General features: G+C 36.9%; 1 protein-coding gene and 1 non-coding gene across 10 annotated transcripts in view; both read right to left on the minus strand.

Annotated features, from left to right (window-relative positions):
- LOC129777510 (histone-lysine N-methyltransferase 2D) overlaps positions 1-23,677 on the minus strand; it is a 578,056-nt gene that overhangs the window by 337,864 nt on the left and 216,515 nt on the right. The gene's annotated exons all lie outside the window — the stretch shown is intronic.
- On the minus strand, positions 5,735-5,806 carry Trnaw-cca (transfer RNA tryptophan (anticodon CCA)). Its single transcript has one exon. It is a non-coding gene; the product is annotated as a tRNA-Trp (tRNA).

Here is a 23,677-nt window from a genome sequence, read left to right on the forward strand (position 1 = left end):
TTTTCTCAGAAAATCTGTATTGAAATCTGTATCAAATTTATAACGCCATTTTTGAAGTATAATCTTAGCTTTAGTATCATTGACCCCAGTTATTATGAATTCGACAATGTTAATAGTATCCACGTAGATCCTTTGAACTTTAGAAAAATTAAGAACTGAATCTCGAGAACGGTAGTGAAAATATAATGCTTTATTGAGACGTAATGAAAGTTTACACAGTTATCAGGACATGTTCGTTTGCATTGCGCTATGTAAGTTGCTTTGTTATAACAATCAAAATAACATCATAAGGCAATGCCCTGGAAAAAAGGTAATGAAGATGGTCGAGTTTCGAGCGACATAGCATGCGCTGCCATAACTATTTCGCAAATAGTGACGTCAGTCGTTGTGTTTATCTTTGATTGCCCACCGTACCCATGTAAAAATGCTGTTTTCAGGAAGTAATTTATCAATTAAAAACGTACATTTTTGTAGAGTTTTGTATGAGGCTAATGTGATAGCGTGGAATGAATATTTGTGAAATCACGTCGAAAAAGACGGATAAAAGTGGTATTTCCATGTGCCATTTTCACTCCCCCACGTTCATAGGAACAAACGAAGTTTCATTATTTTACCGTTATGAAGTTGATGTTTCGAAGGCTCTCAGTGTCGGTGTGTATGTTGTGAGATAATAATCGCCAATTAATCAAAAATTCACCGAAAATGTTACTGCTTTCGAGAACTAAGCATACGACTGCTCTCTGGACGTTTTTACCACATGATCAATCTAAATAAGCCACAATATAATTGTCATCTGTTAAAAAACAACCAGTTGAATGATTTCATGAGAATTTTGGCTCAAATTATCATGTAACCGTGAGTACTTTCAACATTGTTTTGTTTCTTCCATATACATTTCATATTGAATGCGAATAATTACGACACGATATATTGCTTGCCAATACAGATACATTTCGCCTACTGTTGCACGTCTATATGTACCTCATTGATCATAAGGTATAAATTCAAAAGTAGAAGAACTCTCTTGAAAAATTGTCTTAGGGTTGATTTGAAGCCATAAGCTTAGGGTTCCGACAGGTTCTGATAAAATTTCATTACAGACTTCCAATCTAAATAAATTAATCGAGTATGTTTTGATTTAGACTTATTTTTTTTCTGTGTTCGCCTAGCTCAGTTGTTTCTTTCTTCACAATTTTGGTACCGACGTGGCTTCTTCAGCTGCTATTAAAAATCCTTAAAATATCAACGACGGATCCCAGCAAAAACCATCTTGTGTATCTATAGTTATCATCGGTATTTCAATGGCTTGAGTTCCAATATTCCTTGAATTAAGATAATCTAATACTGGAATACCAAGTAATTCGACTGAGACAGATCTTAAGCTTTCATCTAATTCCCAATATAAGCAACAATTTGCTGAAAAATTTCACGATGATGATACTTCTGTTCTTCCTACTGCAATGGTGCCACTCCAATTGAAGGTCTGCGATACATCAGATCCAAAAATCATTTAGACAAACCCTTCGCCATGCTCGATCCGATACTGTCAACCGCTTAGAGTACAGTTTATTTAAGAGACGAAGAAGACATTGAAAAAGGAATAGGCGTACCTCGAAGATCAAATAAATTCTTTACAGCCAGGAAAATCATTGAGAATACAACATCACCTCTCTATAATTATAATCTAACAAACGGTATTTCATCTTCGGCAGAAAAAATGCTTTTTCGTGTGCTGAAGGTGGAATGAACAAATGAAAGAACCTTTTTCAAAAGCTTTGAAATGTTGGTATGTTTGGGAGCATACATCTCTGCTCTCTGATCGATCGTCAGCTTGGGATTCTACCAAAAAAAAGTCCATACGATGTGAACGGGGATCGAACCAAGGCCGAATGGAAAACAAGGCTGTTTTACACGACCACGCTATCCGCACAGCCACTGGGGCTGTTGCATAAATGCGTGATAATATTACACATCATTATAAAATCAAGCCGGAAAGTGTTTTCTAAGAGTGAAAAGAAGAGCATAAACGTGAATCTATATCCTTCTCAGCTATGTATGTGGCGAAGTTTAATGCGTGCTTATTTGCAATGTGTCTCTTGTTTCGCTTGCTCATATTGCTATAGCATTTATATTATACAAATGCTATACCAGTAGGAGAGAACAGCACGTTTTCTGTTTTTTAATCTCATTTAGTGTATGAAATCGGTGTGCCAAAACATGTGCTAAAAATTAATTGTGTGTGTAGGAGTGTTGGTGGATGTCGTTAAACAGAGTTCAGGCTGTGCAAAGGACGATAATACAGCGAGAAAGTTTTTCAAAAAAAAACCCTGGAACGGTATCGTCAATCACTGAATTCGATCGGGATTCAATCAAATTGGATGCGGTAAAAATATCTAGGATACTTGGTTTTTACAACCCTGTTTCAGTACATTTTATCCTGATTCATTGAGCAGACATAATGTCATCGCTGGAACTACCTAAGGGGATATATTACTAAAAAATATTAATATTCTTCCTATTTCATTTTATTTTTAGTCCGTACAAATTTCTCTTTATTTTATTTTTTTTTCCTGAGGAGTTATTATTTTTTCTGCATTATTTTTTTTCTGTGATATTATGAACTAAACTTTGATCACCCCTTTTCGGTCAGTGATCATAAGACCAACTTTTCAGAAGACACTATGTTTCGAAAAAGTATTCCTGAGGAATTATCAATTTCACCTTGATTTGATTATTTTTTGACCACTGTGCTAACGGTAATATTTTTCATTAAACTATTGTCATCCCGTTATGATCGGGGATCATAGGATCAACTTTAGATAATACACAATGTTTCTAGAAAGCGTTCCTGAGAAATTATAATATCTTTTCCGTTTTAATTTTTTCCTGTGTACTGCGCGCCCTAGCAGTGATATTATGAACCAGGCTACGTATTCCGTTATAACCAGGCAAAGTACGTAGAATAGAAGGTAAGGGATATCTCCTGTGTATACACACGGAGAGCGCATGTGTTACACACACAACGAAGTTAGTAATAACAAATCCTCAATTAGTTCGAAGTACTGAAGTTTTTTCAATATTTCTCGATTTTAAAAGTTCCAAAAATCCTGAAAAAAGACAAAATCGCAAGTCGTGACGACGGTAAACACGATAATATACCGCTTTTTCAGTGCAAGTAAGTTTTTATGTGGTTTTTTATCGATTTCATACTGAACAGGTTTTGTTTACTTCAGCGAAATGTTGAAGTACCACGTCCCGCGATGCCGGAACAGAATAATTTTGAATGAGATAAACTAATCGGAGACGTTTTCAGTTATCCCATGCATGCTCCATGGATCGGGAACGGGAACGACACTGCTTCGATATAACCTCTCAACACATTTGTTTATCGGATTGCATTATTTTTATAGTACAGGTGCGATAATTTTACAGTTTTAAATTTTAAAATAATTAAGTAAACTGCTATTTCATCATTTCGAAGCATTTTTGGAGACAGTTCTTGTATTATAATTTAAAAAATTAAAAAATGTTTAAATTTATATGGATTCGATCGATGGTTTATTACTATTTCTTGCTTTTTTCCTTTGCCTACCACACTTGAACAAAGCAGGGAGTAGACTACCTTCTTATTCCACGTACTTTGATAACCAGGGATCATATGACGAATTTACGCAAAGCTAAATCAGCTCATGCGACACCTACATTAGAGCTCAGAACCACAAAAGTGGTGATGTTTGTTTATTCTACGCAATACGGTCGTGATTATTCATTTTATTTCTATTTTTATTGATTTCAACAATTAAATGTCGTCAGTATATGGTAAGAAAGCTAGAGTTTTGTATATTTACGATGGTTTCAACACGCGATTTTTCCATAGTCATAGATAATATTCGAAAATTTTAAGTTTGATAATGCATACAGATCGTGAATTCTGTGGATAATGGTGATGAATTAGATATCATATTAAGTTGCCTGATATTATTGACTATGTAGGGGCTGATACGAGAAGGATTTGCAGTAATTTTAGCGCAACACATGCTAGTCATCGTTTACCTAGTTGAAAAAAAATACAGTTACAACACTACAACATACTATTCTCCATAATATACATACCACATTGTAAATGGATGATTTTCCACCCTTTTCAGCGTGGAAGGATACTTAAATCCAAGAAATTTGAAGGAAAATTAGTATTTTTCTAACAAACTTAAACGTATTTCATACAAAAAAAAAACAAAACATCATCATTTTACTCGCTGCATCATCTGGTTGTAAATATAACGTAAATTCGTCAATTGAATCAACTTTGCTGAAGACAACATGTTTCAGAAGGCATTCCATTTATTAGTTATTATTTTTTCTCTGTTATGAGTTTTTTTGCATACAACTGCGCGCCCTAGCGGTGATATTGTGAACTTGTCTCCCCATGATGGCCAGGAACCCTATGATTAACTTTGGAAGGAATATCTCATAGGAGCTATTAAGGGGGCTCCGGTCTGGAAGGTCGAAAAAATCGAATCATTATTTTTGCATTTTTTCAGAAGTGTTGTCATGAAGGGATTTTCCGATAATTAATTTCGTTGAAAAGTTGCAGCCAAAACTATGAGATCATCTCAAGAGATACAATATTGCTGTACAAATTTTTAAACGCGTTTTCTCGAAATTCGATCGATTGGGCTGAAATTTTTGAACAGCATGTAAAAATGAGATGTCTAATGCGTTACATAGTTGTTTTTTGATATCTATTTTTTTTCGATTTTTTTAATGACATCCCAACAGCGATTTTTTCATGAAAAATAACTCATTTTTTACAAAAATGGCCGCATTTTGGCAACATTTCGAATTTTTAAAAACCCCTATGTTCCGCTTTTGTTATTGTCCTAAAGTTTCATAATATTCATTGGAATTCGTTCTGCGACATCCCGTTGCTTCAGAACCGATACAACCAGCAAGGTATCGATTTTCAGACAGCATCTATACGTCCAGCTGTCAAAAGCGTAATAATCATTATTCGTGCACTAAAGAATGGAAAATAAATCGTCAAATATACCTTAAACAATAATCAAAATACCCGAACACTTCACTTTATTCTCAGCATCCGAGAAAAAAAAATTACGAAAAATGATTTTTCGACCTTCCAGGCAGGGGTTCTCCTTAATTTTCCCCCGATTCGAGGGTTTTCTGACCACTGTGCGGTACAAGTCTAAGTCGAAGAACACGCGGTAATATAGTGAGTTTAAGAATGTGAATTGCGACAGTAACCAGAAGAAACATAAAGTTCTAAAATACAATACCTGCTTGTGGAATTCGAAAAATAACACTTTTTTCTGTAGGGAATACAACAACAACTCGGCGTGTAGAAAACACAGAGCTGGGCTCCATTACGGAGTAATAGAAGACAAAAACATCAGCACGTGATTCGACCGCCAATTACCAACCGCTGCTCTGCCCTCTCTCGTAAATTCCCACTCAATCATCATCGTTCACCCAACGCAACCGCAAAACCGGCAATTGTTTTCCGGCCGAAGTTATTTTTATATTTCGTCTGATTCAATTTATTTTCCATTCTGTCTTATTCGCCCCACTAATGGCTGATTAGATATGTATAGGACTCGCTCTAACGAGAGTGATTGATGAACTGATTAAATCATTCGCCGCAGAAGATGAGCCTCATTTCAAAATTTTGTTATACAAAAAAGAAACCTGGGAAAGATTAATTTCTTATAAATAAGGTTGACCCCGACGTGATTTGAACACGCAACCTTCTGATCTGGAGTCAGACGCGCTACCGTTGCGCCACGGAGTCTGTTGGTGTGGGTGGTTCTCGAAAACTGATATATTAGTGCGGAGATTGCGCGCTCACTTGCGAATTCACTCCAAAGGGGGGACCAATTCGACAGCAGCAATGAATATTCACACTAATGTAGCTAGGGTGTAGGATTGTAAATTAGCTGCACTGTAACAAAAAAATTGTCCATATAGCAATAATTTCAATGAGACGGTAGCTTACTGTAACGCTCCTGGTGAGATTAGTCCAGCAATGTTTGACCAAAAGATTGTTCAGAATTTATTCTTTGTTCTATGTTCTATGTTCTATGCAATTCTATGTTCTCTCTGTTCTCGCAAGCAACTGGAGTTCAACTTGCATCGAAGTAACAATAACAAATAAAATCGAACGGACAAAACTATTTCTGGGCACGATTCAAAACCTGCATCTCCAAGTTGCATCTCTACGAACACCAGCGAAATGTTTAGTAGCACTTTTAATCCCGCCAAATCCGCTCGCAGCTGGATGGCACAAGTCAACTACTACCGATCAATGGCACTATCGAGTAAAAAACTTTTTCAATTATTAGTTCGAATATATTTTGAACTTATGCGTCGAAATGCTGGGGGCCAGCCATTCGGTTCAGCTTGATTGAGCACGAACTTTTCAGCGTTTTCAAGAGTTTTGTTTTGTATTGTGTTTTTTTTTGCTTCGCTCTCGCTTTTAATTCCAATACATGAGAATGCTGCTTGGTTACGGAGTTATCAGCGGGATCTCAGTCGTAGAACAACAGTAACAAAACGTTAGTAAAGGAGAAGTAAACTAATTTCAAAATGATGAAATAATCACATTGATAAATAATTTTGTTTCACAAGAAATCAGACTAAAAGTTTTGTTCGGAAGGTCGACCAAAGCGAATCTTCGAATCGAATCGAATTCCCTAGAACTTTTTCATGTGCCAATAATGAAATACAGGGCGGACTCGATTATATACAGTTTCTGATTTCTTTTCACTGTTTTTAATCGAATCCTGTATATAATCGAGACATTTTTTTTTATTATTCGTTTTTTATGTGTGTATGTTTTGTTTTTCGAATTTAAAGAAGAATTTGATTTTTGATTCATCACCTTATAGCATATGTTGAAATTTCAACAATGACAGAGCTATAGAACTTTGTTTTTGTTTCGGACTCTGTTACCTCAAACTGGCTCTACATTTAAAAGTACGCAACGGAAGACGATTCTGTTGCTTTCATTTGAAAGATGACAAAATTTAGTATAGGATATAGTAGTGGATCATCTAAATTAGTGGATTCTCATAACATTTTAGAAGTAAAAAACTTAGAAGTTAATATTTTTAATGTGTTATTATTATATTTATCCTTAAAATTAATATCAAACTTGATTGTTAATATCAATTAAATTGAAGCTCTCTAAGTTTGTTCTTTTACATCCATCTTTTATACTTTTTAATTTAGCTGCAATATTGATATGAACAATTCCTGGTGAAAATTCAAGCAAAATCTTCAAAAATCATGATTTTATCCCACTTTACATGTAAAAGCCAATTAAATTTCACCTTAACGCGGAAAGGCTACATTTTTTTTTAAATAAGTCATATTTTAAATTAAAAAAATATATTCGAACTGTATATAATCGAGTCCAAAATTGTATATAATCGAATCATATATAATCGAGTCCGAACTGTAGGTTTTTTTTATTCTGGGAAACGAATTATAACTGATTAGTGGAATTATCCACGGATCCCACAATATGGGGCCATATGCCACATCATACTGAATGACAACAAATCTATGGTCAAATAAAATCGATGTGTAAGGAAGACGGAAATTCACCCTCTTTCGATGGCCCCGGATCCATAACTAAATGGATTAGGACTCTCCAGTTAAGATACTGGGGACACATAATTAGAAGGCCGGAGAATCATTTACTCAAGTTGGCAGCAGAATACCGACTGCCGCACAGAAAACGAGGAAGACCCTCATTCACCTGGTGGGACACTATTGCCCAAAGCATGTGGAGATTCGACAATATAACCGTTGACGAATGGTACGAGTTAGCCGACGACAGGGAGAAATTGGACTCGAAAATTAAAGAAATGTATAACTTACCTGAATCTGAATAGGAAGACGAGTAGATCTAAGGTTGTACCCAATTGTATGCGGATCCCAATTACTATAATTCTACATCATAAAAATACAATTTTATTCCAGGTTAGCAGGCGAGATATGAATTAAATGCTAATGTTGATGTCGAGGAGGCGCCCTAACTACATAACCACATAACCCCTCTGGGCCCACACAGAATACGTCGGGCTGATCACTGTTTTCTTCATTCATTCTCTGTATTTATGAATTCCATCGAATATTGTGTTTATTGGTATTATCTGACAATTAATTATATAAGGATATATATTTATACATAATATTATCTCACAAATTCTCCTTTTTTATGTAAACCTCCCTTATCTGTTAAATGTCATACTCGGCTTTTGGATATAAAGAATTACTGGTATTGAAATTTGGACCATTGGGGGAAGAATGGAACAATTAGATAATTATTCAATATACGATAAAACATTTATTTTACACAGCTATTAGACATCTATTGGAACTATCGGACGGTCGCAGCGCATTCGTGGTATTCTATAGGTTGATCATAAAATTGTGGAAGAGATAAAGCTAAAGAAATAGAGAGTTTGTGTATTTGGCAAAAGAGAAACCAAAATCACTCTTGCTTCCGCGGGTTTTACAGTTTTCACAATATAAATCAAATCAAAATTGTGTAACCCTATTATTTCCTTCTAGCTACTAATACGACGACTATCGGGATCCTGGAGCGTGTATTTTTACATTCGACTAACACACATCCTAAATTCCCGAGATATTTATGAGAGGTCGTAGAGTTCTCTGCATCACTCTTAAGTAAATATTGAACTAACATTCCTTCCCTTTCCTTAGCAGTTGCAAGGACGTGGCCAGGACAATTCTTAACTGTTGGAGAAAGCACACCTTCATCTAAGAGATAATACTAATCATCAGCAACGGATGGAGGCTAGCTTTTAACTGAACAGTTCTGAATTCGTACCACCTACGATATTGTGCAACTTGCTCAATGCTAATGCTAATGCTAATGCTAATATGCCACATCATACTGAATGACGAAAAATGGTTAGAGACTTTAATGAGTATAAGTATTTACATAACATATTAAAAGATTGAGTATTTTGTGTAGAGAATCACAACATAATTCAAAAAAAGCCAGCGCAACCGCAACAATGTGATTTATGAGTGTAAAGAATTGGTAATCCTTCTCACGTACGAGATCTTTTAGTTCGGTATCAGTTTCTCGTACCGATCGATACATTACGATACAACGAATACAAATGTATACATCCGGCCAGTACTATGGTTTTTGGATTAGACCCAAAATTAATTTTAGGCACATGTTTTGGCATCTAAATTTATTTCATATGCCTGAAAATAACAGAGAAAGTACTTCTCCCAAATACTTGTATAGCATTTGTATAATACATATGGTATGGCAATAAAAGATAATATGGGCGAGCGAAGCAAGATACACATTGCAAATATGCTCGCAATAAATTTTTTTGCGTACTTTGCCACATCAATGGCCTAGACCGAGAAAGATATATATGATATTTATGTTCTCCTTTTTACTCTTAGAAAACACTTTCCAACTTCATTTTATAACGAGGTATAATATTATCACACTTTTATATAACAGCGCTATGGATAGCTTGGTCACATGAAACAACTTTGCATTCCAGCCGGCCTTGGTTCCATCCCCATTGACATCGTATGGATTTTTTGACGTAGGATTACGTCTTTCGGGAACATATTGGAGTGCACATTGATAATCAGCACATCGTGAAAAGTGTCCAATTTCAAACGCTTATTGCTCAGTCATTCCATGATGTGTTGATGAAATTTTTGCGTCAATCGATTTCGGTATTCCATTATTTTTTTTTTATATTGAAGAAAATAATGTATGTCATAACACTAACTATCGAACAATTGAAAAATCTCAACCCCTATCCTAACGGAGAAACCCAGTCTGATTAGTCGAAATTGACGACACATGCGGCGGTTCCCTAACAGAGACTTCAAAACCAAGCTGCCTGGGGGAAAATCGACATTGCAAATATATGCAAGTCGGGGGCATTTTTATTTTGCAAGCTAAAAGCTAAAAGTGTGTTCCTGCTCGAGAACGGGTCGTTTGGTTTAAACTGTCTGTTTTGTTGTATTCATTTTCACCCAAGGAAAGTTTATACGGCGAGAAGAATTCGAAAAGTGAAGAAATATTAGAAAAAGTGATTTCCTATATGATCTACATATAGTATTAGTTGTTGTTAGTCCAAATAAAATTCTCATTGGGTTGAAGTGAAAATTATAAAAGAAAATTACCTTTTCCATTTCAAATATGTTTTCTTTTATTATAGTAACATGTTTACATTTATATTATAGTAACATGTTTGTACTGATGAGAAAAATTGATAATTGTGTTCGGTATTGGTAGTTATCTTATATTACATTGGCGAGTTTTTTTTTCTTCAGTTCATCCATACACAGAGGGCGGTTTTCATATCTCGTTCCACTTCGGTAGCTTTTATCTGATACGCACCATCTAATGACATTCTTCTGTCATCATCTGATAATAACCTTTTGTTATCCCAAAATTCCCTAAGCCTGCATCTCCCTGAATCAAGAATGTCTACGTGTTAATGTCCGTTGTTTTCTCGGTAGCTGATTTTAGTGATCAATATTTCGTGTAACATCGATCATATAATTTCAAGGCTCGTTTTAAGGCCAATTTTAGGCTCGTTGTTAAGGTTACATTTTACACTAAAAAAAGTTCTTTTGCTGTTTTTGTTTGTTGTTACAGAGTGTTAACAATGGAGGTCAACAAAGAGAAAATTCGGTAGATTTTACACTTTTTCTTTTATAAAGACGAAAATGCAAGCCAGGTCGCTGAAAATTTGACTGGTGTTCATGGTGCCGATACTGCAACAGTAAAATACGTGCAATTCCATTTATTGAAAAAAAAATCAATTTTTCAAATTTTTTGTCAATACATTAAATTCTGATCTCTACTGTTAACAAACGGACCGTTTGAAGCTAGCGATTGACCAGCAACGTCCAGAATTGGCAAAAAGGAAAGGTGTTGTGATCCATCAGGACAACGCAAGGCCACACAATTCCGAGAGCTTGATTGATATGTTTTAATGCATCCGGACTTGGCACCAAGCGAGAAATTGGGATCAAGAGAAGATTGTAAAAATTTATTGCTAGTGTTTTTCGCCTATAAGGACCAAATCCTCTGTGATAGGGACATAATGAAGCTACCTTTAGAATGGCAAAAAAAATTAGAACAAAACGGTGCATGTTTGACCCAAGTCGAACAATCCCAAACATATTAAAAATGGGTTTGAAGTCAACCCAAAAATAATGGATTACTTTTTCTCCAACCTAATATTTAAATTCATAGAATCAAATTCAGCTGAGAGGAGTAATTTTTCGATTGCGTCACATTTACCCGAAAGACATTCACCCGAATTCAAATCAACTGAATGTAACAAAACTCAATGCGACAGGTACCCGAACGGATCATTTACCCGAATGCGACATTCACGCGAATGCAATATTTACCCGAAGGTAATATTTACCCGCATGTAATACAGGTCGAACTCGATTATCCGAAGTGTTGATTTTTTTTCACTCCGTATAATCAAACTATAAAAAATTTAAAAGAAAATCTCTCTGTAAACGTAAAATAACTATGATTTGCACTGATTTATTTGTATATTGCCAGAAATTGACTAGCTCCCCCTGGGGGAGGGGTAATGTTTTGAAAATTAAAAAAAAATCATCGCTTTGTTACAGCTCATGGACCTAACATTTTGGACCAACTACAAGCCAAAGCTTATGCGTGAGCTTCTTTGATGCCAAGGAAATTTTCGATCACATTGTTAAGCGAACCAACATTAGAAATGTTATTTTTTTATGTTTGTAGCCTAGGCTTGGAACGAGGTACCGGCTGATTCCATTGCACAATGGTCCAGGAGATGCATTTAAGTGGAAATTGGCATTTAGAGCTCGACAGTTATTCTCTAGACTAAAACTGTCTTCGACAAAATTGTGACATATTATGGAGCGCTCATTTTGATGTTATCAAAAATAGGTGACCAACATTTTCGATGATATGAAAAAACTAACTTTCTTATCTTTATATTATAGACTTATTATAGACATAGTAAACATAGTTTGACAATATTGTAGTCCCAGTTATTTGAGATATCTTTGTAGAAAAAAGTTTTTTTGTATCTCTTAAAATAACCGATATGTAGCGCTTTTTCTAGGTTGCGTTAGGGTCACCATGCAATAAAAATTGCTTTTTTGCTCTAACTTTTTATTTCAAATTCAACATACAAACTGTCTTTGAAAGACTTTTAGAACATACTAATACAAATATTTTGCGACGCAGAACTTGTCAATATTTTAACTTCACTCAAAGTTGATGATAATTTTTCCCAAAAAATACGCTCTTTTCAATTTCAATTGCTTGAAATAAATTTAATTTTTAGATACAATAGAGCCTTCGTTTTCATTTGACTACAATAAAATTGATTTACAAATACATATTCATGGTGAAAAATTAAAAAATATTTTGATCTACTTTTGTCTCAAATTCTGAACACCTTTGTTTCAAAATCCGAACAGCAAAAATGCAATTTAAAAAAAAATCATATCTTTTAAACTACTGGACCGAATCATATGATCGATATATCAAATTAAAGTCAATTAGCTATTCTTTTTTGGAAAAATGTTGGAAAAATGGAAAAATGAAAAATGCCCGCAAAAAAACTGTATTTTGCGTTTGTAATTATTGATTGTATTTGTTTCTTATAGTTTACATGGTTTCGAAACCAAGGGCGCTATAAAGTTATTGATACCTGCAAATGATGTTAAAATGAAGTCTATAACCCAAAGAATGTCTGGGTTTTGAATATTACATTATTTATAACATTAAAGTTCAGTAAATTCACATTTAAAAATGAGGTGTTCACAATTTGAATCATGCGTAGAAACTTGATTCATACTCCGAACACTGATTTTAATGAAGATTTCTGCATGAAATATCGTTTTATTCCATCCATTTGTTGTAGATTCTTGCCGTTTCTAGCACTTAACATAAAAACAACAAACAAAATAGTTGAAAACACTACAAAAACTGAAAAATTAACGATGCTTGTTTTTTACAGAATTTGCTAACGCAAACATTTTGAATGTCACTTTTTTTTTGCAAATGCTTAATATTATAAATTATAAGCTGTAAACGATAACTGTAAATGATTCTAAAATGAAGGTTATAACCCAAAGAATTTTAGAGTTTTTATTATCCTATTATTTATAACATTAAAATTCAATAAATTTACATTTGAAAATGAAGTGTTCGGAATTTGAATCATGGGTAGAAATTTGATTCATATTCCGAACACTACTCCAATATTAATATTAATAAAGATTTCTGCATAAAATATCATTTCTGTCAACCATTTGTTGTAGGTTCATACGTTCTCTAGCACTTGACATGAAAACAGCAAACAAAATAGTTGAAACAACTATAAAAACTAAGAAATGAACGATGTTTGTTTTTTACGGAATTTGCTAACGCAAACATTTAATCATTGGTTTTGACTGTCACTTAACTGCAAATGTCTAATATTATAAATTGTAGGCTGTATCTATACCTGTAAATTATGTCAAAATGAAGCCTATATCTCATAGAATGTCTGTGTTTTCTTTATTCAATTTTTTTTAAATACAAGTTTAGTAAATTTATATTTTAAAATGAAGTGTTCGAAACTTGAGACAAAACGGTAATAACGGGCCTGGTCATGAGCGCCACTTCGCGATGGGAGCGAGGTGAATTGTATGCAAGGTTATATGGAATTCATTTCGTTTTCTTCGTGGGGTGGCTTTCGTGATCAGGCCCAAAGTGTTGCAAAATGTGTTTTCAAGTTAAAATAAAGGGTGTTTCACATCAAATTGCATCACGGAAAAAACGCTGTAGAAATTTAATTTTTAGGAATTAAATCTTCAGCTTTCGCTTATAATCAGATAAGAGTATATAGATCACGTTGGCCATGCTTCACTGTCAATTTTTCGTAAATTTGGAAAAATGTTGTCGAACGAAAAAGAGCGTCGTGAATTAATCCTGTGCACTCATTTCGAGAATCCGGAGTTGTCATATCGGGACATCGGTAAGATGCTGGGAATCGTCCAATCCACGGTCAGCAGAGTACTAAAACGATACTTCGAGAACCTAACCATCGACCGGAAGGTGAAGAACGGCAAAAATGGATGCTCCGTCAGTGAAAAAGATCACAAGCGTGTAGTTAAGCAGTTTAGACGTGATCCGAGAAGTTCGGTCCGGGATGTCGCCAATAAGCTGAATTTGTCCAGTTCATTCGTCTAGCGGACCAAGCAGCGAGAGGGCCTGCGTACATACAAGGCTCAGAAGGCTCCTAACCGCGACGAAAGGCAAAACATGGTGGGGAAGACGCGAGCCCGGAAGCTGTACACCGAAATGCTGACGAAGCCGCATTGCCTGGTAATGGACGACGAAACGTACGTCAAAGCGGACTTTCGTCAGCTGCCGGGCCTGTTGTTCTTCTCCGCAGAGGACAAATTCAGCGTTCCGGAGGAGATTCGCAAGCAGAAACTATCCAAGTTTGCCAAAAAGTACATGGTGTGGCAAGCGATCTGCTCTTGCGGAAAGCGGAGCGCCCCCTTCGTGATGACCGGCACGGTAAACGGGCAGGTTTACCTTAAGGAGTGCCTACAGAAGCGCTTACTACCACTATTGAAGCAGCACGAGGTCCCGACCATCTTCTGGCCGGATCTCGCTTCATGCCACTATTCAAAGGACGTGTTGGAGTGGTACGAAGCCAACGGGGTCACCTTTGTGCCAAAGGAAATGAACCCGCCCAACGCGCCGGAGCTTCGCCCAATAGAGAAATATTGGGCGATTATGAAGCAGGCCCTCCGGAAGAACCCAAAAGTTGTCAAATCGGAGGCGGACTTCAAGAGAAAATGGATTTCTGTTCAAAAAAACAGGAAGTGGGTTATATCTATGATATAACCGCAAGGGTGACGTAGGACTATCGTTGATTTAGAGATCATTTGTTTGAAGTTGAATCTAAATCCATTCTGAATGAATGTGTAAATGAATATTTGGGGGACTTCGAAAACGAGAGCGTTACGTTGGAGGCACAAGGTTCTTCACAAGGATAATCTTCAGAAGATTTCCTGCTAACTTCACTTGATTGAAAACTCACAAAACCAATTGTATTTGGTCGCAGCATCATATGAATAGAAAACATTAAAATAAACTCTTTCGCTTGAATGTAATTCTCAATTCCAAGGGGAACTAGCAGATTATTTTTCAGCAACGATCATTTCTTTCCAGGTTTCTTCTCGATAACCAGCAAACGAAAAGAGTTGCGCGCGTGCATGTGTGTGTGTGGCGGCTGCTTCGATGTCTTCCCGGGGAACCGTTTTTCGATGCTGATACTCTCCTGGTCACCTTCTCTTCTCCTTCTGATCGATCGGCTTTTCTGCGCTCCCTCACAGTTAAAACAAACTGATTGCGTTTCAGGTCAGGTCAGGCCAGGTAATGAATCCTTCGATCCCTCGATCCTTCGCCGTTCAGCTCGTTCAGCTCGTCCAGCTAGTTCAGCTCGTTCAGTAACGATGTTGTCTTGTCGATGTCCTCACGGAAATTGAATGCGTTTCATGATGATGATGTTGGATTAAAGAGGCTTTAAACTTTTCAGTTCATTCGCCTCTAAGCGAATGCGTTTCACCACCAGAATATCGTTTCACCACCAGAATATCGTTTCACCACCAGAATATCGTTTCACCACCAGAATAAATGCTTTTTGTGCGCGATTGAATCGAGAGAAGGTATGGTTTACGATAGCAATTTGAAAGGCAAACTAGAGGGGAATGAACTCTCTGAGTTTGAAACTTTCGGAGACTGAGCAATAATCGATTGAAAATTATATAATTTTCGCGAAACGAAACATTTTCCGTTGCGTACGCATACAATATTGGATACGAAAATATCCTACTGATGGGGAAGAATAACCTTCAGAAGCTTTCCTGCTAATTACACTTGGTTGAAAAATTACAAAATCAAATGTATTTGGTCGCTGTGTTATATGGTTAGAAAACATTAAAATAAACTCTTTCACATGAATGTATTTTTCAATTCCCAGGGGAACTGGCAGATTATTTTTCAGCAACGATTAGATTTTTCCAGATTTTCCTCGATACATGAATGTATTTTTCAATTCCTACGGGAACTGGCAGATTATTTTTCAGCAACGATTAGATTTTTCCATTCCATTCCTTCTTTAAGCGTGATTCATTCTGCTTCGGATCAACGGAACAGTATGATAATCATTTCATACAAAAGATAAAATGTCCAAGAGTTATATCATTGCTATTTATTGACTCGAAAAATTGTTTCAATAGCTTAATGATAGCTTCGAAAACAGGTTATTGAAATCATACGTATCCGTATGTAGCGCGCCCACTTGGAAGCCCATTAATCCTATTGGAATGTGAGATGGGGAAGCTCATACTCACGTCTATGCATTATGCTGTACTCTTCCAATTAATTTCGTTTTTGCAGGCCGAACTGAAAAATTTTCAGTTGAGTTAACTGTACTGTAAAAGAAGTAATGCTTTTGAATCCGGACACTGCATTACATTCAAAATCATACCACAGCCATAAAATTTTTTTTCATGTTCAATTTATGCGATTAATAGTTACTAATATAGTTACTGATAGTTACTTGATACTTACTAATCAATCGTATTAATTCAGCATGCACGAAATGTTGTGGCTGCGGTATGATATTGAATGTAACACAAAGTGTCCGGATTCAAATACATTACTGTATAATTACTTCGATGTTATTCTTTTCTCTCTCAGGCTAAGCTAAGAATATAATAAAGAGGGTCTCTTATGGTATATAATATCACGCTTCCTTTGCTTTCGTTCATTTCTTACTCTACTCTCGCACCGTGAGGACTTGTTTGTTTGGGACCAAGAAGACAGCTCGTTAGTCTTTCGGTGGTAAGGCACCATGAAAGCAGCTCGGATAAGTGCACCAGCCGCAGAAAGCGTGAAGAAGCCACATCGCTATCGACCGGGAACTTTAAGTGAAATTCGTCGCTTTCAGAGGTCGAACAAACTGCTGATCCGCAAGCTACCTTTGCAGCGTTTGGTTTGTGGAATTGCCCGGAACTTCAAAACCGACTTGCTCGTCAAACTTCGCGGTTATGGTACTGCAGGAGGCCTATTCGAAGATACCAATTTGTATGCTATCCACGCAAAGCGCGTCACATTATGCCCAAGGATGTCCTTGGCCCATCGTATCCGAGGAGAGCGTGCTATTAGCTTAGCATATAATCAGCAGCCCTTTTCAGGGCTCCTAATTTGATGTATTAGAGTTCAGGAAAGTTTTTTGCAGGCCGAACTGAAGAGAGCATTTAGCGAAAATCGTGTTGTCGATGACAATTCGATACCGATAGGTGCCATGGATATGGATTTTGATAGTGAAGAATATGAAATACATGACATGATGTAGTGAATATTTCCCCATATCGAACAAATCACTTTGATGAAACTGCATTATAAAGTTATTTGTGTACTAATGGCGCAATCTATAGTCGATTCTAATTTGCGCTGGGTATTTCCTCGGAGGAATCGATTCCTCCTTTGAGCGTTATTAATCTGTTTCCGGCAAAAGGAAGTACTATGATAATCACATTATTCGGAAGATAAAATGAAGATGTTTTCTGCTAATTTCCTTCAACCTTCAAACATCTCTTTCTCCCGTTTGTCGTTTTTGCGTTCGCTAATCCTTTCTCACAACACCCATTTCTCGTTTGAGAAACTGTTGAGTAAACATCGTTTGCCAGTGCGCGTAGAGCGGGAATTCCTAAAGATTCATTGCACCTCTAATAAATTTCCGAAAGACGTGGTCTTACGTTGATCGCAATTGATTGAAAAATCCAAAACGAAATGTATTGGGTCGCAGCAATATATGAGTAGGATGCAAATAATCGCTCGAAAATGACATGATTTTCGCGATGTGTAACATTTTCCGTTTTTCATGTTATGCATCCAATATTGGATACGAAAATTATGGTGACCGGAATAAATCGCCACAGTAAACAACTGCAACAGAAACAACCGCTTAGAAAAAGTGTAGTAGGCTAGAAATATTTGGCGCGGGAAAAACATCATGTGCCTCACATTTCTATTATAAATTTATTCTCTTGTTCTCGTTTTTCGAAATTTATTCTGAGGACAATGTAATGGGGACGAAGTCCCCATTTGGCGAGGATAAGGAATCGAGGCGGCCCATGCCGCCAAGATGACGCAATCCGAGTCCACCGCCGACCCGCCGTCGGAAGCGGCGGTGTCTCGCACGCAAACCTGGGATCCACTGATTGCCCGGTTAGTTTGAAACATAGGATACGATCCTTTAGCAATGTCCGACCGAGCTCTAGCGAGCGTCGGACGGTATACGTCTGCCCGGGGCGTTACGTTTGCCTGGGGCGATACGTTTGCCCGGTTAATTCTTGTTTTGAAATACAATACCGCGCCACAATATTTATAGCCTACTACACATTTTATAAGCGGTGGTTTCTGTTGCAGTCGTTTTCTGTGGCGATTTATTCCGGGAACCGAAAATTATCTACTGATGGGGAAAAATAATATTCAGAAGCTTTCCTGTCAATTGCGATTGATTGAAAAATCACAAAACCAAATGTATTTGGTTGCAGTGTTGTATGAATAGAAAACATTAAAATAAACTCTTTCGCATGAATGTATTTTTCAATTCCCAGGGGAACTGGTACGCGGAACGCGGAACGAGGGTTCCGCGCGTGTATGTATGTGTGGCGGCTGCTCCGATGTTTCAAGCGGAACCGTGGCATCACTCTCCTTCTGGTGGATTCCCTTCTGGCCTAAGGTGCACAAACAGGCTCTTGGTGACACCGTTCATCAGCGCTTTCATGAAAAACGAAGAGCTTCACAACAACAGCGACAACATGCTCCAATCGCTGTTCAATTATAACTGAGTGGGTTTACGAGCGGCGCTCGCTTATATACCGATTGGTGATTTCAATAGCCTGTTTTGAAACCAATTTTAAGGCTATTGAAACAAGTTTTTAGATGAAAAAGTAACAAGTATATAACGCGTAGACATTTTATCTTTCGAATGAAGTGTTTATCATACCATTTCGTTCAGTTGTTTAAGAGCTATTAACGCTCAAAATCTCGGTGTCCGGCGTAACGCTTTCGTTTTCGAAACTTTTATTTTATACCCCGGTATAGAAATGAAAGACGTAGTCCTACGTCAAAAACTACAACCTGACGTTGTACAGAACCTTATGGACGGGGTAAAGAGGAAGGTGCGAGCATACGGGCTTGGGCCGAAGTATGAATAAAAAGAAAATGCCAAAAGTTGTATAATAGTTTTTATTTTACTGTCTAAAATTTTCAAAAGGATCGGTCTACTGGGCGAATTTCTACAGCGTTTTTTCCGTGATGCAATTTGATGTGACACACCCTTTATATAACCATACATACTTTTTTTTTCTTTATTATAGTGATTTTCAACACATTTCGGCTGGTTCGTCACTTTTACTTCCGTTTTTGGAAGAATGTCGGGAGTGAGAAAGAAAAACTCGTGATCTCTGCGTGAGAGGTATGGATGTTACCACTACGCCAGATCGCCTCCACCTTAACCATACATACAATTATTCCAACATTTTTTTAGTGAGTCAGTTTTTTGCAAATGAGGTTTCGTTTGTATATTGAAAGTAAAAAATATATGCATGTTGATTTGCAAATCATTATTAGAACGCTAATGTGAACTTGAATGCTCTTATATTGACTGATTACTCGGATATCCACTCAATGAAAGTAGTTTCCAATAATATGAAATATATTGAAATATTATTATTAAATTCTACAAAATTTTGCATTGCTTGGATCAAAAATCGTCGTACATTGTCTTTGTGGTGGATCTTTATTTTTCATGCTAGGTTGGGAGGCAGAAAATCCAGTATTTTTACATTAAATTGAAACGTTTATTTAGCAAAATTAGATAAAATAATTTAGATCAAATATGCGCCGTTTAGTACGAAGGCTTATCGATCGGTGATCAACGGAATTCTCTCGGTTACCTTTTCAGGTTTCCTAAAGTTAACTCTCAGCCGTCGGGATTGGAGTTCGATAAAAAAGTACGCTCGATTGTTAACGCAGGTTTAAATTATTTTCGAGGAGTTCTCTTGGTTACCTTTTCAGGTTTCCAAATATTAGGTCTCCAGCGTTGCGATAGGAATTCCATAAAAAAGAATGCTCAATGATTAACGGAATTCTCTCGGTTACCTTCTCAGGTTTCCAGAAGTTAACTCTCCGTCATAGCGATTGGAGTTCGATAACCCGCGATAAATAATATAAACGACCCAATTAATTTTACAGATTTCCTTTTTCCGTAAATCACGCCATTGCCCGGTGAAACCATGAAGACCATCCAGAATGAACGTTTTTCGTCAGTGAAGATGGCCTATCAAATGAAGAATTTTTCGTTATAGCAAAATGTATTCTTTTGGAAACATTCTTTGTCACAACATACCTTGTCCCACTGTCGGTTCATGTGAGCTTTGGCAAAACTCTGACGTCTTCCGATGTGAGATGGTGTAAGATGAGGAGCTTTAACCTCTTAAAACCTCTTTCTGTGAGGATTTTTAACCAACATTTGCGAATTGTCACCCGAGTAGTAGAGAAGTTGAAATATTGTTTCATTTCCATGAGCGATTTTGAGGCATTCGAAGCTGTACTAAATATTTCCCGCTTATCCCGTAAGTCGAAGCTCTCTGACGATTTACGTGGAGCGTCCTTCTTACCGTATCCTTGAGAATTCGCCAAATAATTAAGCACTACTGGATGGGATCGCCCAATCCGACGAGCAATTTCTCTGATATCAGCATTTTTTTTGGTGAAATGCATCGATTTGTCTTTCTTCTTTCTCCGTGAGCACATTTTCAAGATTGATTATCAAAACAACTACAACAACGGAAAATGTAACTGGTATTATAGAAACTTGACACTTGAAAAATACGAAAACATTCGTTTACGCTCAGCGCTTGCATACACACATATGAATATCATGCAGTGTATGGTAATTGCCAATACTTACACACTAGAATATAAATTGAATCATTGTTTGTTTATAATGACACAAAGCAGCAAGATCATCACCTGGTCTTATAGAAGTTGGACAGAGTGTATGATTTATGGCTTCCTTTACGCGAACGAACATAAAAACAATGTTCTAGGACCCATTTTGAAGTGTCTTGTCACGTTGTTTCACTTATAGTTGCGTCTCCGTGAACTTTTCAAAGCTTTCGATGCGCTTCAGCCGCCGCTGTTTCGGAAATGTTGAAATTCATCAGTACTTATTTTTGGAGTCTGATTCGTCATATGGCGTGAACATATTCCAAGGAAATATGGATCGAAGTTGAATTTAGGCAGCAGACGGAGCTCGTTGTAGCTTAGAGGCGAATGAACTGCAAAGTTTAAAGTCTCTCAAAAACAAAGAATGGAGCATCTCAATCCGTTTGCGGTGAAAAATAGTGGAACGTTTACGCATCAGTCATTACTATCAACTGAAATTAAGCTCAAAAATGAATGAATTTGCTTTCTGTTTTAACAAATACATTAGATTACCCTCACTGGTACAATCATCGTGTCGCGTCATGGAACTTTGTCGAGACACACAGTCAAACACTTTTGACCCATTCCAGCGTGACGTGACAACGTTTTGACTCACTAAAAACAGGGGTTTTCTCGTTTTCATGTATAAATCACACGATTTTCAAATAGTAAACGATGTCAAAGTAAAATTGAGAAAATTTCCTATAAGAATCTTCAGTTGGAGTTCAATTCGCTTGTTGGCAGCCCAATACTTTTGTGACGTGACAACACCTGTCACGTCACAAAAGTATTGCGGCGGTTTCCGACTTTTGAACATTAATGTTGTATTTTCAGTTCCAGTTCAAAACATACACGTAAGCTTTGTTCTATGATTTGTCAACAAAAGATGAACGGTGATTCCTGTATATCCAGTTTTTCGAAAAACTCGCAAGAACATTGCAAAAATCGGCATTCATTTTGTGATGTGACAACGCGCTCTGTGCGAAAAACAGTCTCCACGAAGCGTTGTCACGTCACAGAGTCAATAAGCTGTATTAAATGAGAATTTCACCGTATTGTAGCAAGCAATATACTATTTTTTATGTTTTTTATTACTCTAAATACTTCTCACTTTCCTCTGAGATCTCCCCTTCCCTTCTCAAATGTCCATCCTATAGGGAAGTGGGGTCCTAACGCGACCGGTGATTCTGAACCTAACCCTCTTTGTATCTCAGGAACGGTACTTCCTATCGAATTTACAGTAGTGTCAAATGAAAAGTGTCATAACGCTGACAATTTGTTAACATGGTGACTTTTTTCTGGCTCTCTTCATTCTAGCGTTTTAGCGCCATTTTGCGTTTTCATTGCTTCAAAAACAGAGAAGAAATATTGGTTGACCTGTATACAAAATGAGTTCAATGTTCTTTTATATTGTGAAACATTGCGAAACAAGGCGATTGCAATTGCTTATGGTATGTTCATCAAAATAGACTATATAAATTTAATCTACCAGTTACCTGTAGTAATTCATATCACGAGAGTTGCTTCCTCCTGACGGCTGTACTGTTGAGCAAATTTGGGTTGCCGTGTCGTTCTATAGCCACATCACTTATATTGGCATTGCATACATACCTCCAGATCGCATAAACGACTCAACTGTAATAGATTCGCACATCTCCTCGCTCAATTGGATAACAAATCGAATGTCACTGACTGACAACATTCTATTACTTGGTGATTTCAATTTGTCCGGTATTAGGTGGACTCAGAGTACAAGTAAACACTTGTATCTATATTCTTCACGTTCATCTATGAACTGTTTAACCGAACGTTTACTAGACAGTTTTAGTGTTGCCGGTTTATGTCAAATGAACGGAATCCTCAACGATAATAATCGTATGCTCGACCTATGTTTCACCAATTCAGAAATGGTTCACAACACAACGGTGATCAAAGCTCCTTCCGCTTTAGTTAAAATATGTCGTCATCATCCTCCGCTTCTTGTTTCGTTGATCGAAACGTCACCACTCGTCTTTATTGAAACCATCGAATCTACTTACTACAATTATCGTAAAGCGAATTTTTCATCAATGAATCGTTTCTTCACAAGTATCAGCTGGGACGACATTCTGATTGACAGCGATATAGAGGTAGCCACGCAGTCTTTATCTAATGTTATCCTCTATGCGATTGATCGATTTGTCCCCAAGAAAACAGCCTGCAACTCCCGTTATCCGCCATGGTCTAATCATCTTTTGAAACGTTTGAAGAGGGTAAAACGTTCTACTTTGAGGAAATTTTCCAATCTCCGTTGAGCTTTTTGGAAAGCCCGTTACTCAGAAATCAACAAAGACTATAAAAAATTGAACAGAGCGCTATTTGGAGCTCATCTGGACCGTGTTCAGAGTAATCTGAAAAAGAACCCACAAGAATTTTGGAGATTTGTTGATGTACAGAGGAAGGAGTCAGGACTACCAACCATAATGACACGCAACAATGTGGATGCTTCAAACAAAATAAGCATATGTGAGCTATTCCGAGAACAATTCAGTAGCGTTTTCGTTAGCGAAAGACTTCACAATG

Source organism: Toxorhynchites rutilus, chromosome 3, assembly GCF_029784135.1.
Source record: "Toxorhynchites rutilus septentrionalis strain SRP chromosome 3, ASM2978413v1, whole genome shotgun sequence".
Classification (NCBI taxonomy): Eukaryota; Metazoa; Arthropoda; class Insecta; order Diptera; family Culicidae; genus Toxorhynchites; species Toxorhynchites rutilus.